This window comes from Mustela lutreola, chromosome 4 (genome assembly GCF_030435805.1).
Source record: "Mustela lutreola isolate mMusLut2 chromosome 4, mMusLut2.pri, whole genome shotgun sequence".
Lineage (NCBI taxonomy): Eukaryota > Metazoa > Chordata > Mammalia > Carnivora > Mustelidae > Mustela > Mustela lutreola.
In genome coordinates, this window is record NC_081293.1 from 104,438,914 (window position 1) to 104,445,436 (window position 6,523).

The 6,523-nt window shown below is 36.3% G+C and overlaps 1 pseudogene; it reads right to left on the minus strand.

The window, feature by feature from the left end:
• Positions 1–381: 381 nt before the first annotated feature.
• LOC131830362 (protein SET-like) lies at positions 382–1,280 on the minus strand (annotated as a pseudogene).
• Positions 1,281–6,523: the final 5,243 nt, after the last annotated feature.

The following is a 6,523-nucleotide window of genomic DNA, read 5'->3' on the forward strand; positions in this document are numbered from 1 at the left end:
TAATCTTTAAGCCCAATATACAGAGAAAGGAGGAAAAAAGCTAGAATTCTATGCACTACTACACAGGGGCCTAGCACCCTCCCGCTTCCAGCAGAGCTAAGGGAGCAGAAGGTTTTTCTTTTTTCCCACAGAGCACGGTGGTGTTGACCATAAAGTTTTTGTTTTTGTTGAGACAGGAAGGGACAAAAATGAATTTGGAACAAAAAGGGGTAGAGATTCTTTTCCCACTGTATTCTGCTCAAGGTATTTCCCCCCAAATTAGGCTGAGAACCATGGTATAAAAGGAGAGAAAAAGGAGACTTCAAAAAACAAGGAGAATGAGCATGAGAGGAGAAAAGAAAAAGAAAAAGGGAAAAAAACAAAAAGATCGCAAGTTGCTCCCAGGGACTGAAGAAAATTAAAAAAGGAAGGTTGGAATCCATCAGTGTTCCATTAGTCATCCTCTCCTTCATCCTCCTCTCCTTCCTCCCTCATCATCATCTTCATCTTCTTCTCCTTCATCAATATCTTCCAATCCTTCTTCTTCATCATCATCATCATCATCCTCTTCTCCTTCCCCTTCTTCGTCATCCATATCGGGAACCAAGTAGTACTGTAATGGATTTGGCCAAATATCATCTTTGATGACCTCTCCTAACTCATCTGCACCTGCATCAGAATGGTCAATAAACCAGGTGAAGAAGCTCTCTGGCTCCTCATGCTGTCTCTTCCTGCTGGCTTTATTCTGTTTGACTTGAACATTTCCTCAAATCCTTTCCAGATTTCCATGTCATTTCAGTGGACTTTGAAGATGGATCACCACTCTCATTCAGATGAAATTCTTTGGAGAGAACTTTATTTTCAAAGTAAGGGTTTTCATCAAAATAAAAATCTATTCTGTAACCTGATTTAATATCTTCAAATTCTGTCACTTCAACTCTTGTCAAATAATGCAGCGCCTCTTCATCCTTCTCCCCAAGCAGTGCAGACACTTGCGAATGGTTGACAAATGTTGTTACCCAAAAATTGGGGATTTTGGCGATCAATTCCAACCTCTTCTGAAAAAATGGTTGTCGGAGTTTGTTATATTTCTGTTCTACTTTCAAAATCTCCTCACTGGCTTGTTCATTAAGTCTGTCTATTTCATTTTGTACTTCATCAATATGTTCAATTGCTTCTTGCTGTTCTTTTTCTCCTTTATGCAAGCGCTGAGATATTGACATCTGCCCTGGCTTGGGGGCAGGAGGCTGTCTTGGTTTCTGTGTTTGAGGCGGGAGCGAAGACTGGTGTTTGGGGGCCATGCTGCGAGGAAACTTAGTTTCTCTTTGAAGTTGCGGAAAGTATCTTTACCTGAATATTTTACCTATCTTAATTTAACCCATCTTAATTAAACTAAATTAAAACTACATTTATGACAAACACCGTCTTTGGCAGCATTCCAGTTATTTTTTAAGGAAATATGCAATAATTTGTCTTTTTGCAGATTTTTAGGGGAAAAATCATTGGCTAGAACAAAAGTAGGCTGAAAAAATAACTAGTTTGAAATTAATATTTTCAGACCATGGATTTTGTGTGTTTTATTTTTTCCCTATAATTAATTACTTAAATGGGGCACCTGGGTGGCTCGGTGGGTTAAGCCTCTGCCTTGGGCTCAGGTCACGATCAAGGCCCGCATGGGGCTCTCTGCTCAGTGGGGAGTCTGCTTCCCCTCCTCTCTCTGCCTGCCTCTGCCTACTTGTGATCTCTCTGTCAAATAAATACATAAAATATTTTTTTAAAAAATTAATTAATGTATAATGGGAAAGTTTTATAATTTTTACTTTTTTTAGTTTATATTTAAATCATCTGCTAACAAAGGTAAATAAATTTCTATCTCCCTAATTTATACACGTTTTTTTTTCCTTGTCTTATTGTATTAACTAAAATTTGCAGTAAGATGTTGAAGAGTAGTGGAAAAATGGGATGTCCTTACTTTATCTCCGATCTTAGGGAAAAAGCATTCACTTTCCCACCATTAGGTAAATATTAGCTGAAGGATTTTTGTTTTTTATCATGGTCAGGAAGTCAGGAAGTTTTCTTATATTTCTAGTTTTCTGAGAACTTTTTTTTTTTTTTTTATGGAAAGGTGACTGATTTTGTTGATTTTTTTCTGTATCTATTAACATGATCTTATGATTTTTCTTTTTTTTTTTTTTTGACCTGTTGAGGTAATGAATTAAAATAATTGATTTTCCAATGTTAACTAGCCTTGAATATCTGGAATATATTCTACTTGGTCATGGTCTGTATTTCTTTATACACATTGTTAGTTTCAATATGGTGTTGAGGATTTTTACATTTAGGTCATGAGATAAATTGACCTTTTCTATAGTGTCTTCGTGTAGTATTAGTATTAGGGTAATGCTGGCCTCATAGGATGAGTAAGGAAGTATTCCTATCTCTTCTATTTTCTTTATAGATTGTAGACAATTGGTACTATTTCTTCTTTAAATGCCTGGTAGCCTTCACCAATGAAAACATCTGAGCCTGGCACATTCTGTTTTGGAAGGTTATTATTTTTTTATTCAATTTATTTAATACATGTTAAGATATTAGTAATTTACATATTATCTCTTTTTCTCTTGGTTACTTGCCTAGGGTTTTATCAATTCTATTGACTTTTTCAAAGAACCAGCTTTGAGTTGTGTTACTTTTCTCTACTATGTTCCTATTTCAATTTCATTGATTTTTCCCAGATATTTTTTCTTCTTTTTATTTAGAACTTAATTTGATTTTATTTTTCTAGTTTCCTAAGGTGTTAGCTTACATTAGTTTTTTGGGGTTTTTTTTTTTTTTAGATCTTGTTTTTCTTTTCTAAGATGTGCATTCAAAGCTGTACATTCGTTTAGTGCTACTTTCACTAAATTCTACAATTTTTGATAGGTCATATCTTGTTTTCATTTAGTACAAAATATTTTTAATATCATTCGAGATGTCTTTGATGCATTTGTTAGTTAGAAGTGTGATTTTTAATGTCTCCACATTTTAGGATTTGCCACTTGTATTTTTGTTATTAAGTTCTAGTTTAATATAATTAAGGTCTGGGAGCACACTTTGTATAATTTCTATTCTTTTACATTTAAGTATATTTTATAGCCCAGAATGTGATCTGTAATGGTGACTCTTCCATATAAGACTGAGAAATGTGTATTCAGCACCGTTGGGTGAAGTAATCTATAAATGTCAATTAGAGCCAGTTGATTGATGGTTGCTATTCAGGTCCTCTGTGATCTTTCTGATTTTCTATCTGTTGGATCTGTCAGTTACTGATAGAGAAGTGTTGAAGTTTCCAACTAGGAAGGTGGATTCATCTACTTCTCTATGCGGTCCCATCAGTTTTGCCTTATGTATTTTGATACTCTGTCATTAAATAACTTTGTTATATCTACTTGTAGAATTAGAGCCTTTATCATTATGAAATTCTTCTCTTTATCTCTGACAATTTTCCCTGCTTTGACAGGAGCTTTGACTGATATTAATATACCTACTTAATCTTTCTTTTGATTAGTAATAGCATGGTACAGCTTTATCTATCCCTTTACTTTTAATCTAAATTATTATACCTAAAGCGAATTCCTTATAGACAACATATAGGTAAGTCTTAACTTTTTAAATGCACTCTGACCGTCTCTGTCAATCTCTGTTTTTATTTGATGTATTTAAATTATTGGCATTAAAGTGATATAGCTATATTAATATCTATCACATATGGAACAGGTTTTTTTTTTTATTTATTGTCTTTTTTCTTTGGGGTGTGTGTGTGTGTGTGTGTGTGTGTGTGTGTGTGTTCTCCTTTTCTACATCCTCAGGCTTTATTTTAGCATTTATATGATTGCATTTTCTCTCCTGTCTTAGCCTATTAATTACACTATCTTTTAAATGTTTGCAGCCAACTCCACTTTTGAGTGACATTTAACTGCTTCACAGGTGGTGCAAATATATTTATTGTCCCAATTCCCCTTCCCACCTCTTAAAATGTGGTTGTAAATCCCACCTACAGTGCATAAGGGTCCTTTTTTTCTACATCTTCACCAATATTTATTTCTTATTTTTGTTTTTTTTTTTTAATGTTACGTTAGTCACCATAAAGTTCACTGTTATGGGGCACCTGGGTGGCTCAGTGGGTTAAACCTCTACCTTTGGCTCAAGTCATGATCTCAGGGTCCTGGGATCGAGCACCATGTTGGGCTTTCTCTTCAGTAGGAAGCCTGCTTCCCACCCCTCACCGCCCCCCATCTCTGCCTGCCTCTTTGCCTGCTTGTGATCTCTCTCTCTCTGTCTGTCAAATAAGTAAATAAAATCTTTTTTATAAATTTTTAAAAAGCACACCATTAGTTTTTGACATAGTATTCCATGATTTATTGTTTGAATATAATACCCAGGGATCCATGTGATATGTGCTCTCCTTAATACCCATCAGAGCTAATCCCCTTCTCTTCTAATACCCTCAGTTTTCCTTTTCCTGTAGTGCATTTTTTCTCATGGTACATCTCCCCCTCCTATTTCTCCCTCTTCATTTTCCCCCTCCTTCTCCTAATGTCCTCCATGCTATTCCTATATTCCACAAATAAGTGAAAACATATAATTGAGTTTCTCTACTTGACTTATTTTTCTTAGCATAATCTCCTCCAGTTCCATCCATCTTGATGCAAACATTGGGTATTCATTGTTTCTGATGGCTAAGAAATATTCCATTTATGTATGGACCGTATGCTCCTTATCAGTTCATCTGTTGAAGTACATCTTGGCTTTTCCCACAGTTTGCCTATTGTGGACATTGCTGCTATAAACATTTGGGTGTATGCGTCCCTTCTTTTCACTTAATCTGTATCTCTGGGATAAATACACAGTAGTGCAATTGCTGAACCATAGGATAGCTCTATTTTTAATTTTTTGAGGAATCTTCACACTCTTTTCCAAAGTGGCTCTACCAACTTGCATTCCCACTGAGAGTGTAAGAGGGTTCCTCTTTCTCCACAGCCTCTCCGACATTTGTTGTTTCTTGCCTTGTCAATTTTTGCCATTCTAACTGGTATCAATGTGGTTTTGATTTGAATGTCCCTAATGGCTAATGATGTTGAATATTTTTTCATGTGTCTGTTAGCCATTTATATGTCTTGTTTTGAGAAGTGTCTGTTCATGTCTTCTGCCCATTTTTTGACTTGATTGTTTTTTGAGTGTTGTTTGAGAAGTTCTTTATAGATCTTGGATATCAGTCATTTGTCTGTACTGTCATTTGCCAATGTCTTCCCCCATTCTGTGAGTAATCTCTTTATTTTATTGACTGTTTCCTTTGCTTTGCAGATGCTTTTTATCTTGATGAAGTCCCAAAAGTTCATTTTCACTTTTGACCCCCAGAAATTTTGTGGAGCATGGACATGTGTTTGTGTGCGAAGCGCCATGACTCTCATTAGCAACTGAGACAATTATGTAACGGGCAAGAGTATAACAGTACAAAGAGCAGGTAAATGCTCTGGGAACTCATCCTACAAAATCCTACTCTACCTACAAAAGCTCCCTTCTTCCAGTGAGTGGGAAACAGATATTAGAGAGTGTCTGTAGAGACAAAAGAGGCAGACAGACAGACTTGCATGGATTTAATGCTAAACGCCAAGGAGCCTCACCCACCATGTTCACAATGACTCTTGGAGAGGAGGGAGAACAAACCCAAAAATTAACAGAGAAGTATTTTTTTTCTTTTAGGCTTAAGGGTGTTTGAGATATATCACTAGTAACCATTCATATAACAGATGATCAATCCTTCCATTTTTATTCTGACACAAAGTATCTACTTAATGTTTTAATTTTCATCTGCTAATGAGTAATCATTGTTATTAAACAGCTATATCACAGAAATAACAGAGAGAAAAGTCAAAATTTGTAATATTTTCATTTTCATTGTAGCTGACTTAGGTACTCTTCTACGGATATCAACTCTGATATTTTAAGTAACATTTCATGGAGGCTGATTCCTCCCTGCTGTCCTGCTCCCCCCAGTTGCTCACATGGCCTCTTCCTTTACCTTCGCCCTCTGGGGCAAAAAAAAAGGCCAACATGTCTTGACTCTGTTCACCCAGAAAAGGGTAAGACTACAAAGAGAATGAGATATAATAGACATTCAGCATACAACTCGAGGCACAAGGAGAGAAGATATTTTTGCAGTTAGAAGGGGAGGGAAGCCATCGTGCCAGGGAAGGTCAGCAGCATCCTTCGTTATGGCAGCCAAATATTGCCTCACTAATTGGATCATTTACCTCCCCGAACTGTGACAAGGGTCACTCATCTGCACTTGTCAGACCTGTAAACGCCTCAGCTGATCAGGTGGCTTAAAACTGAAAGATTCTGTTAATTAGTGCTAATTGATTCCACCTGACATGACTTTATATTTAACCATCCACAGGATGCCCGGCTTCCTGACCAGTGAGGAGTGCTTTGTATATCTGATAGGTAGGAAAAATAAAAGGTCTGGACTAAACAAGGAGAAAAGCATATAATTTTAGCAGAG